The sequence below is a fragment of the Morone saxatilis genome, unplaced genomic scaffold (assembly GCF_004916995.1).
Source record: "Morone saxatilis isolate NCDOM2014 unplaced genomic scaffold, NCSU_SB_2.0 Contig24, whole genome shotgun sequence".
NCBI classification, from domain to species: Eukaryota; Metazoa; Chordata; class Actinopteri; family Moronidae; genus Morone; species Morone saxatilis.
The window spans coordinates 16,906,102-16,918,955 of NW_023339807.1; the positions used below are offsets into that span (position 1 = coordinate 16,906,102).

Genomic DNA, 12,854 nt, shown 5'->3' on the forward strand with positions numbered 1-12,854 from the left:
TTAGTAAGTCAGTATGCCTAAGGGGAATAGATTGAGACTAAATAAAGATGTGAGGCATTATTAGCATTATTATTAACAAACATGTCTCTTCTTTTTAAAACCTATCAATATAATCAATGTGTTACCTGTAATGTTAGGTTCACAATAGCCCATTCAATTTGCAGTCATTATTACAGTTACAAGAGTAATTGGGACTGACACTGATAATATGACTGGATAATTTGTAAACCAGAAGGATCAAAACAACCACAGGCATTAATCTAATGAAAGGTTAAAACAACAATTAGATTGACTGTGTGTGTATTGGGTTGCCTCCACAAGATCAATAGCACAGTGCTGAGAGTGCCGGGCTGCCATTGTTGTAGATATCACTGCACTGCTGTAATATTGTTGAGCTAAAATGGGGGATTCTCTCTCTGTCTCCCTCTCCTGTGTGCGCTCAGCCTAACAATGCACTGCAGCGGTTTCCTCGCGCCTCTCCCCTCTCCATCTCCCTCTCAATCACCCTCTCTCACTGATCACTCCAAAAAAATGTATGCACATACACCAATGCTAAACAATCCTGAAGAAAAAAGGGTTTTCCTTGCTGAGTCTCCACCTCTTTCTCTGTCGTCTCTCTGTATTGATCCGCCCCTCAGTCATCTCTGCGCCTATATCTTGCTGTCTGTTCACTCTGAATCACATCCCTACATCTTCCTCTATTAGCTCTACTTGTGTTTTTCCTCCTTTTGTTCCCTTCGTCCTCTCTTCCATGGAGGAAAAGATCTTTTATCTATGTCTCTCTCTCTCTCATTTTGACTTTTTTTTTTTGTATTTATATCCCTAACACCACCACACCTAAACCTTCCACCTTCCCTCTCAGCCTTCCGTTTCATCAACACTTGTTCTTTTCTTTTCTTTTTACCTCCCTGTCTTTCTAACCCGTCTTCTGTTTGACCCCCATTCCTCCCTTTGCTAATTACAAATGTGTGTGTGCTGTTTCTATAAGTGTTTGTCCAGCAAATGACGCAGCAACAGTCTGGACAGTGAAGTATGTGAGTGTGGAGGTGCGTGTGTGTCCACTCACGTTTTGTTGACTTTACATACACTGAGCGAGGAAGAAAGAGAGCACAACAGATGGAAGGACAGAGAGACAAAGACATGGGCAGATGGGGGGAGTGATGGGAAGGAAAGCAAAAGAACAGTTGAGTCATGTGCGGGAGAGGTGTGGAGACGATGCTGTGTGAAATAAAAATTAGCACCCCAGAATGGACGGAGGAAACAGTCTAATCATTTAGCTTGAGAATTAAATAGATACAAAAGAGATGCAGAGGCGTGGATGTGATATACCTATGAAGGGTTTACACTGGGTGTGTGACTTGCTAGACATAACAAATCATACATAATCCAGCCAATCCCTGCACTGTGAGTTTATATATAGATGTGTGTTAGCTCTCTCTGTTGGGTTCCCACTGGGGCTGAGGAGATGAGGCTACAGGCTGCTGCGGGGGTCAGCTTCACTCAGGGCTGTTGGCTTACCCTGGTTGGAAAACAAAAAACGTACTGCTCCCCTATGATATGTATAATTGCAGACTGAGTATATTGTCTTCAACCCCTATCTCCCTTTCTGGCTCTTAATTCCCACTCTATCTGCCCATAACTCTGTGTAAATCACTGTCTGGAAGTCTCTACCATGCCTCAGTCCATCTCTCTCTCTTCTCACAGCATCATAGCTGTAATCCATGATTAATCTATATATCCTGCTCTACCTTGTCAGTCCTTCTCAGTATCATTCATATTTGGTTCTTGTTATCTTTACACCTTCTTCTGTATCAGAGGTAAGACGTATTTCACCCTGTGTGCAAGCTAGCTGAGATTACTGAGACACTCACACACTAGTCGATGGAAGTGGATCAACAGAAAATTCATCTGTGACTATTTTTATAATCAACTCCTGCTTCTGAATGGGAGACTATGCTGCTTTTCACTCTCTCTCACAATAAACTGAATATCTTTTGGTTTTGGACTGTTGGTCGAACAATACTGCTGTTTTATAAACCAAACGATTAATTCAAAACCTGATCTGCAGATTAATTGATGATGAAAATAATCGTTAGCTGCAGCTTGATCGCACACGTTCACATGCTTCATATATACAGTACACCTGTGACAACGCAGTGATCTATGGGAAGGGCCGTCAATGCGAGACAAGGTCAACCACAAAGGGAAGAAATTCTTGACACTAATCTCACTCATGATCCATGAGCATTTCACGAAGATGACTGCCTCTCAGCACCTCTGTCTGCTCCGGTCTAACTCCTACACACACGTTCACACTAATGCTAACAAAGCATGTGCAATGGCATAAAACCACCTTACAACACATGACACAGAGGATTTCTGTCGTGTTCCTGTCGGCACATCTCTTGTTTTCTTATCTCGGGTGATGATGCTGCACTGAATTTAAATGCAGCAGACCCTGTTGAATATTATCTCAGGGACCCACACACATCTCATTCCTGTAATCAGTGACTTTCATGTACCTGTCACTATCTGTCTATCAGTTCCTGGCTGTTATGTAGGTTGCCCCTCAAGGATAATGAATAAGAGCTTTAATACTGTCTCATTCAGGCACTCTAAAGCTGTTCTGCTCTGATGAACTGAAATGCCTGTTTCCAAAGTCATTCTAAAGGTTGTCAAACCATTTTTCTTTGAACAAAAACTACTTCAGACTGGTTAAACTCTTCTAAAAGATGCCATTTTTCCATTTCCCATTTTCTTTACTTCATCACTACCCACTGCTTTCCATATATCTTCTGTGCTCCGCTGAACCTAGCTGCTGCTAGTATGTGTTACTACATGTGTTAATTGGAAGCACATGTTACGCATCTGCCCTCAAGGAGCCACCAAGTTAGTTAGACAGAGGACATGTGTGTCTTGAGGAGGAAGGGAGGGTGTGCATCTGACAGCCAGGCTGCATTGGGTTTCACGTATGAAGGAGAGAAAAAATGTGAGTGGGGAAGGAGGAGTGAATGGGGGGAAGTGGACAGAGGTAGAACAAAAAGGAGAGAAAAAAATGAAGAGAGAAAGGAAATATGGGGGGAGAAAATTCTCTAAGGTTTGTTTTTGAGGAAGGATGGGGTGTATGAGGTGGGTGGAGATGAGGGAGAGATATAAATGTTGTTATGGAAAGAGGCAGCCTCTCATAAGGTGGTCTCTAATTGCCCTGCTTATGCGATTAGCTTTGTTTTAGCCATAGGGATGGAGTTTATGTGTATTATTAGTTGATACTTCGAGCTGCCAGTTTACCATCTCTAGCTGGAATTCTCCAGTACACACATTTTCTTTTGGGTTTTTATATTTTGTGTGTGGGTGGTATGGAGTCTCCGTGCTCATGATGTCTGTCTGTGTGTGTGTGTTCGTGTTTGTGCACTGACACAAAATCTTGCGTATGAGGAGTTCCCATCTCTCCTCTATTATTTACAATCCTTTTTCTTCTCTCCTGCAATTACCCCACATTCTCTCTCGCTCCAGCCCATCCTCATCTAGACCACCACCACCGCTGCACTGTGTATTCCCAGTGATGCTTCTGTGTCCAGCTTACTTTTCAAGTGTCCATTCTCCTTAACAGCCTCTTTTAGAGTGGTGTCAGTATCAATGAGTTTCCACTTTACACACCCTGCTGTCTTTTATCACATCTCCAGCTGATGTGGATTCACTTGCAGTCAGAGATTCTGGGGGAATCTTCTTCCCTCGAGGTATTTGAGTCTGGCTGCGCATACCACAGTAATGTGTACCAGCCTGACACCTGGTGGGCGAACTGGGGCACTGCAGTCTCACACTGGCTTTGAATGGAAGCCAGTTTGGCAGCAGAGAGATTTTTCCTCCCGGTGCTGAGTGAAGAGACCATGTTCTGTTACAAGTATGCACGTTTTCATCCTCTCCAAAGTACGCCTGGAATTTCTGCTTGATGGCTAAATGGTTTTTGCTTTGTTTTTGTTCGATCTCCCTTGCACCTCCACTGCGGTCTACACGTTTATACTATATGGGGTACATTACAGTTTCCTTCATCAGCTTTATCTTACAGCCCAAATCAACCTAAATTACCAGAGATGTGTTTTAGAGGTGGACCTTTGAACAGCTCTTTCTCGCACTATACCTGGATTTGTATTCACAGTTCACATTTCCTGGTATATCTGTAACACAAATGAATGAACACAGACCTTTGTTTATTAGGGAATTTTGCCAATATCGGTTATATCTAAAAGAATATCAAATAAAGTTTTATAGCTTTATGTGCATGGAAGTCTGACTCCCCTGTCTCTACAGCTAAATGGTTTTCTGAAGGATTATTTCAGTGTTAACATGTTACCGATATCAGTGGAGGAATTCATTAAAAAAATAACCACCTACAAAAAATGGGGGGCCTGGAACAGTGTGTGTTTGTTTTGTTTGGTGTATTTTGTTATCAAGGCACAATATTTTCAAACACAAAAATGTGTGCATGAAACAAATATCAACAGAGGAAAACTGGAAAGTAATACAAGTAATTTCTGTCTGCTCTGTCACGATTGTGTTCTATGCATTTAAAATACATTTCCTTGGGTGTGAGCAATTAAAAACATTTACCTTGCATTCAAATGGCTTCCCATTTTTCCTTTGTTGAGAAAATGAGTGCGTCCAGAGAGAGAAAAAGAGAGAGGAAGAGAGAGAGAGAGAGAGAGAGAGAGAGAGACTCTTTATGGATCGGAAATGATCCAAGATCAGGGTATTAACTCGGTATTATGAGCAGGTACTGACTCACATGAGCAGTGGGAGGTGGAGAGGGTGGAGCGGAAAGAAAGATGGGAAGGGAAATAAAAGTGCAGAGTATGGAGGGCAGAGTGAGAAATGGAGGGATTGGGGGAGAAAAAGTGGTGAAGAAAAATGCAGCATGAAAGAGGGAGAGAAAAATATGGCACTTTAGAGAGGGAGGGGGAGAGGAACTGCTCATTCCAAGGTTTGGCTGCATTCCAGGCTGTCTGGCTCTGATTCTGACGGCCTCCTGTTTTTCTTTTTTTTTTTGTCTTACCTCCAGACTGACTGGACCCCTGAGCTGCCTTCTCCCCTGCCTGATCCAAACTTTCCACACTTCCATCACCATGGCACCACTCAGTGTTTGCAGCTGGCTGAAAAAAGGGAAGAAGAGCGTTACATGTGTGTCATTTCAGCTTCCTTCCCCTTCTCCACCCACGGCTCAGAAAGCCACTGCTCGGGAACTGGCTGAAATCTGGAACGGCACACAGACTTTGACCTTTTTTCTCTCGCATGTCACCTGCCTGAGAGCCAGCAGCCAGGATGGGGTGCGCTTTTTTTTTTCTTCCCTCAGCACAGCACCGGAGTTGCTGTGGAAATCTCTGAGTGGAAATCTGACACATTTTTGTCCCAGTGGAAGTGGGGAGAGACTGGAAACATTCCTTACGGGACAATAGGCTATCAAAGACCCTGATGACCACTCCCTGTAGTTCACAGACATGAATCAGACAGCAACAGGTTACACAACAGTTACTGCAGATGTTTGGAGAACCTGGCCTGAGGTTTCACAACCTGAATTAAATGAGACTGCGACTGTGTCTGTGTCATATCGTGATCTCACATCCATTTTAAAAAGGTTATCTAGTGTCAAATTCAGCCTATAGACGGGACATTAAAACAAAGTAGTGTCAGTAGTCTGAGAGCTGCAGTTGACCAATGCCGTTTCCTTTCTTTCAGGATGATCTAGAAACAGACACAGATAGGGCTGCAAATATGCAAACTAATGATTATTTTATCGACTGATCTGACGTTTATTGTCTCCATTTATAAATCATGTTTGGCCGATAAAATAATGGACAATTTCCCACAAACCCAGGTGATGGTCATTCAATTCTGGGGGTCTTATCATGTCCTTGGATGTTCTTCAGTGAACTCAAAAACATCTGTCCCAGCTGTTACTTGGATATAAAAGTTAGTTTCAGGGGACAACAAAGTTTATCCAGCATAAATATAGCCTCTTGGTTGTGTATGTGGTTGTGTATGTTATCTATCTATCTATCTATCTATCTATCTATCTATCTATCTATCTATCTATCTATCTCCACAAAAGATAATATAGTGCTATGAGATATTTCGTGCTTTGTGCGAGCAATGACGACACCTGAAAGTGTGATAAGATAAAGTGAGTTGCAAGGGTATGAGTGAGTGTGTGTGGGTGAGACATAAACGGATATTAAGCCATAGAAACTGCTGATGTGAAGGGTGGGAGGTGTCATTTAACATCAGTTCGAGGGCGATCACATCCTTATTGTTACGAAGAAACAACAGAAAAACTTGTAAAAAAAAAAGACATAAAAATGCGTTTACACTCTATAATCAAGGGTACTAATCGTGTACAGAGACGCAGTCTAAGCCTTTCGCATGTTTACAGCCTTAGTGCAAAGCAAATAACGATGTGGCAGTGCACTTGGCAACCGACATAATAATGCCTTTACAATCTGATCCTCAGCTTTGCCTGTTGGGGCAAGTGAAAGAAAGAAAGGCTTTAAAAAACAGTCTTATTTATTTTCCTGTCAGTAAATAGAAGCTAAAATAGCCAACCTATTCCACAGCCGGGCCCTGTTTGAACATACTTTCTTCGGCCATTATACCTCCTTGTGTTTAAAACCCTGACCACTTTTTAGTGTCTGTATCTAATCAAGCCTCTAGCCCCATTATCTCTCCCTCCCTCTTGCTCCCTCATTCCCTCGGTCTGACCTTACAAGGAGAGGCAACAGGGTTGATGTCATTGACTGAAGAATGCTGCAAGAATCCAGAGAGAAAGGGGAGCAAGGGAGGAGGAGGAGGAGGAGGAGGAGGAGGGGTCTGACTGGACAGTTTATGAAGAGAGAGAGAAAGAGAGAGAGGGAGAGAGAGAGAAACAGAAAGAGAGAGGTGCTGTTTACATAGTAATACACAAGTCCTGGGCCAAAGTCAAACGAGAAAGAACTTGTTTGGAAGGATGGTGTCATTCCTTTTCCAGACTGAAAAGCACAGGGGGAGGGTCTAATAGCTGGAGAGGGGAAGAGAGAAAGAGAAGTTACCATTACAGTCAAACTCTTACTCAGCTTGGACCAAGAGAAAAAACAGAAGAACAAAAAGCAAAGAGGGGGAAGGAAAAGACCCACACTGCAGCTGTATTAACAGGGTAAGTAACTGTATTTGCTGAGAATCAGATTAATAGTTGGCATGTTTTTTACATTCTTGGAAGGGGTGGAGGGGGCAGACTGACACAGCAGGTTACCTAATAAGGTAAAGTCTTTTTCTATATACAAGTGTAATGACGGAATTCACCCATTAGTCATTTAAGACTGCAGTTATCACCTCAGGAAAATGACATCTGTCATATATCGCATGACTGTGGGTGAAAGATACCTCCCGTTGGGCTGCTGGTGTCCCCCCTAGCCGAGTGGTCGCTTTAGTGAATAGGAACAAATCTCTGGCCCCTGAACGCACCGTGGGCTGCTGCACACAGCTGATGGGCACCGACGATAAGGGACGTGCTATGCGGAAGCTCTAACAGGAAGTCCAGCTACACACACACAAAAAGTTGACAAAGATAGCTAGCAGGTTAGCTAGCAGTGCAGCCGTTTTGGGGTTTTTTTTTGGGACTTCAGAGAGAAGGAAAAAAATATTAACATTGATGACAGCACAGTTGGGAGAAGCAGTCTTTTTTTGCCACATGAGGTAAGGAAGAAAAAAAAATGGGGCGGTGTTTCTGCCCCGAAACAAACTGGTAGTGGTAGCTAACGTTACCATTGATTGATTGATTGATTGATTGAGCCAGGGGGGGTTAACGTTTGTTACAAAAGGTGGCAGTTGTCATTCAAAGCGTCCGTGGATTAAACAGCTTTAACGATACCTGATTCAGCTCGGTAATTGGATTAAGACGAGCTAATGTTACCATGAACCTGATGTCTCTTAGCCACCGAGCTACAAAACGGTTTTATTTGCTAAAAAAACCCCTTCATTTTCCTGTTTGTGTTGCTGATTAGTTATGATTAAGGTTATGTGTAATTAGCTCTAGCTATGTCTGCCATCGTTTGTAGTGTTTGTGTGTAGGGATGCACAATTAATGTGGCCAAGTGCAACATGCAAATCGCTGAAGCTGCAGTCTCTTTTTTTGTTGGGATAAATGTAAAATGTGTGACAAACCAGCATTATAATGTAGTGCTGTAGTGCTGCAGAGATGCCCTGGCCTACAAATCCTGCTCTCCAGATTGAAGAGAACATGTTTTTTAGTACATACCCCTCATGATTTGAATAGTTATTTCAATGGAAATTTATTTTGTGATGCGAAAAAAAGGCAATTCACACACTAATTGTGAATCATATCGCAATATCTGTCTGAATATATGATGTTTTTACACCCATTGATGTCAAATCACTGGCTAACAGTAGACTAACTATCTAATCAGTGGGGTGCCAAGGTGGGTGGAGCACCAGGCTACAGTATGTTTAACTTATTGATAGTGCCAAGTCAATAGAAAGCTGTTATGAGGTGGTACATGTATGCCTCTTTGTACAATCGAATGGCTTACATACCCAGTTACCTTGTTGGGTCTGAGAGAGCGTGTGAAGAGATCTGCCACAACAGCAGAGGGACGTTTGAAGAACACATCAGCATTGTACCATATCATTTGAGCACAGAATTTCTACAATTTTGAGAAGTCCTGTGATTATCAGTGTTTGTGCGTTGCCTATGTGATTTGCCTTTTCATCAGCCAGATAGGAGGGGAGCCTCAACCCGAGGCCACAGTGAGCTGTGTTTAAGAATAACTTAAAGCAAGCAGGCTCTTTCTTTGGGTCAGCCTGAGGTTAGTGTGGTTCTTCTGTTTGAAAAAGACTGGGATTATGGTCACTGACGCCTCGTTAAATTGGTGAGGCAGCTGAAAATCTGTGAATGAAGATGATCTATGAACGGCTGTGTGACCGGGGTGACGAGGAATCCTCCTTAATTCTAGCCTCCATGAGTCGAGACACTCGCAGGCTATTTTCGGGCATCCCATTGCCCCCAAATCATCACATGTCTAGCTCCTTGAATTTGTCTCTCGCTGTCTTGTGACTGTTGTTTGTCCTACATCGTTCTACTGTATGTCAGTGCAGATAAGGTTGTTTGGGCGAGAGCTTGACACAGAGCCCACTGGCTGATGTTATTACCAGTTTTGAAATGCTGCCTGTTTAATCAGTCAGCTAACAGTAGTCTGAGAGGGAGCGTAACACTGGTGCTCAATGCATATCCAGTGACCTGTAAGATTGGACTCAAAAGGGTTGTTTGTCTGCGCATTAGTGACCCCCGGCCTAGACACGCTTTCCCAGAAACTGGGTGTGCTATTAACATCAGAACAATAGAGAGTTTCATCAACAACACACTAGTCACTGATACAATGACTGACCAGACATGGAAGAAGTTTCGTATTTTCAGAAATTCAGGTTCTCTCTAAGTAACCTGTTTTTATAAATGGGGAAACTTTTTGTTTATTTCCTTATTGTTTTTATTATTGTTTGTATTGCCAAGTATAGATATTTAGTGAGTAAAGCTGTGATCAGATTTGGGACCTTTACCCCCTTCCAGTGTTGTTTTTAAAGGACCAGTGTGTAGGATTTTGTGGCATCTAGCAGTGCAGTTGTCGATTGCAACCAACTCGCCTCACCCTCCCCTTCCAAGCGTGTAGGAAACTAACGTGGTTGTCTGTTCGCTACTGTAGAAACATGGTGGGTTCAATATCTCCCTGTAGATAAAAACAGCTCCTTCTAAGGTAATGAAAAACATGTCAGATGCTTATACACTAATGAAAACATAGCTATGAATATTATATTACATTTCTGCCAATAGATCCTCCAAAATATTACACACTGGACCTTTAAAACAGGGACATGTTTTTTACTGAATGTATGTAGGCATAGTGGTACTACTATGTGAAGACTGTACTCGCATAATAAGTAGCTGGTTTTTGTTTTTTGATTAGGCACCACACTAAAACACTTCCATATATGACCTTTTAAAAAGCAGTAGTACAGTATATAAACTAAATTTAGTTCCTCTATAACCACAAAGTAATGAACCACAGCTGAGTTTAACAGTTTGACACTTTGAAGAGTGTGGTAAAGTCCTCCTCAACAGCTACTGCATCAGAGGAACACAAAGATAATACAAGGTGTGGCACAAAAAGAGCTTAGCTTGTTTGCACGGTTTAATAGTCCATATGGGACTTGAACTGCTGAGTCAAGTCTCTGTTTTCTAGGACAGCGATTCTCCAACCATGTTGTGCCACAGCCCTGCTAGTGTATATCCTTCATGGTAGTTAGGCTGATTATATTCACTCTTTGTTCCATGTGTGAATCCACCCCTGATAACATGGAATGAAAACCAACTGGGCTGTGGTACCCAAAACAGGGTTGAGAACCATTTTTTTTTATAGCCTGTAAAAGCGGGTTCAGCTGTGCGGAATTTATACAAAGACAAAGTTCAAAAGCTACAGAGTACAGTGTGTAATTTATTCTAGGGGCCTACCTAAAGGCTACACAATGCCATCTTCCACCAAAGCTGTAAAGTAGAAATGATTAAATGCAGGCCCAAGTGATGTCATTCAGTTCAAGTGGTGGGTGAGAGATGAATGATGAGGTTGAGGAAAGAATAAAAGAGATAAAAATGGTTGCGGTCCGCCACAGAACACGAGTCTATACATCAGATCGAGAGAGGGAGTCAGACTTAACACAAGCACTCGATCCTCATTTAGGGAGTAAAAAATGACAGAGGAAAGCAGCAAAGATGCATGAAAAAAGAGAGGCTGACTGGAGGGAAACTGAAAAAGCAAAAAAAGGTGATGTCATCGAGTTGTAGTGCCAAATATGTTCGTCAGCCGAGGGTCTCTCTCATCTCAAGGATCGGGTTTCAAGATAGATCTGCCGTAGGATGTCTGAAGCTGAGTGTGGAGCTGATGTCATGGTATTAAATCCCTCAGGACCGTATGAACGAACAGATGGAACCTGACCACAACTTATCATCACTGTTGAATAATTGAGAGGACTATTGCACATTGTCTCTGAGAAACAGGGGCTGCTTAAGTACTGCAATGAAACGATTAAATCACGGTCTGCACCCATCCTTGTCGAGAGCTCCTTTTTAGAAAGCTTTCGTAGATCCAAGTGTTCTGTTTCGAGCACTGTTGACATTTTACGATGAATCCAAGAGCTTTATCTTGACCGTAACCAGTCAATATGTTCAGTGTCCACGCTGTTCAACTCGAAGTAGGCCTTGATACTAATTTAATGAGTAGCCAGCTATTTTCCAAGAGACGTAAAAACACCTGGTGCAGACTGCTGCACAGATTTTTTTCCTGTGTGCCTGCAGAAAGTTGGCAACCAGAACAGTTTGCATCTCCATTAGAGCCTCGCCATCTCCCCTCATCAATTCTTGCAGCACTTTTCTGAATTATTTACCGTGTGAAACTAAGATTCTGTGGTTGATTTGAATTTTTTTTCATAACTTCACTTTTACATTTGAGAGTGAGTTGTCTTCTAGTGGCATAGCTGATCACTATTATCAATCAGTAATGCTGTTGTAGTCAAATGTATCATAAAGAATTTCTTCTCTACTAAAACTTTTGTCTAGTCAGATTTGAAAGCTATAACAAAATAAACAACTTTTATTGGTATTTGTCTAATGAAAAATATACTGTCTTGCATAATTACATGATAAAACATACACACTGTACACATATTGAGCTATCTGATAACACAAGAAAACAGTATATTATGACAAATTATTAATTATGTCCCTGTATTGTTAAAGTGGTGTGTAGCCAATATAGCAGTGTTTCATAGTCGGACATCTTAGACTTTCTAATGACACAATGAAACACCTCCACATGCATAAAGGACAGCGCGGCCGTGGACATGCAGTAAATGGTTAAAAGTGTCAGTAAACATCAGTAAATCTTAATTTAAAGGAAGTTGACCCAAAAAGCAGAAGAAAACGTTTGCACTGCTTTCACAGAGAAGAGAGAGTGAGAGAGTTATGTCATGAGCATCAAGAATTTGTTTTTTCTTCTTTGTCTTGTCAGAACTTGAAGCGTTTGTGGAATGAGGATGAGATACTTCAACTTCTCCTGGTTAGTTTAGCTTTCACCCTCAGCTGGGCCCAGTCTACATAATCATTCTTCAAGGCCGTGTCAGAGTTGTTCTCTTCCTGGAAACGTTTTCTCAAATGCAAACTCTGCAAATTATATCTGAATGGTGAAAACCACCGATGGTCTCTACGTTTTAACCCACAGTGCAAACAAAGTTTTCTGTGGCTTTTGGAGATCTAGCTGACAACTACTCTTATTATTATCTTAGTATTACGTGCATATGTGCATATAACAACTTCAGATACAGTGAGTTACAGTAATATAAGAGTACGATAGAGTAAATTTAACTAGCACGAGTCACTTTAAAAGCCCTAATGTAAAACAAAAGGAGCAGAAGACACTATAATAAGTTCAGTTATTTTAATATTTGAAATATTTTATATTTTGGGGGAAATAATTTATGTAGTTTTCTCTCTTACCGACTTTATCATCGATCTTATTATTAAAAGGAAACTGTTGCTACATTATTAACATACTAGAATGTTTATTTCCATGCACATAAACCTCTATACTTTGAAAGAAACTGTTACAGGTTACGTGTTGAGACATTTATCTTTTACAACCTGTTACAAAGGCTGCATAATTCCAATATATATAATATATATCCACTATATAATATATAGTCCAAAATACATAGTCCAAATATTGCGGTGTCAAGCATTGGCAATCATCATCATCATTATTATTATT

The 12,854-nt window shown here is 41.5% G+C and overlaps 1 protein-coding gene across 1 annotated transcript in view; it reads left to right on the plus strand.

Moving 5' to 3' along the window:
* Positions 1 to 6,885: 6,885 nt before the first annotated feature.
* Positions 6,886 to 12,854, plus strand: part of zyx (zyxin) — a 15,337-nt gene continuing 9,368 nt past the window's right edge. Inside the window, 1 exon segment of the mRNA XM_035672595.1 lies at positions 6,886 to 7,180. The gene's annotated coding sequence lies outside the window, so the exon portion shown is untranslated.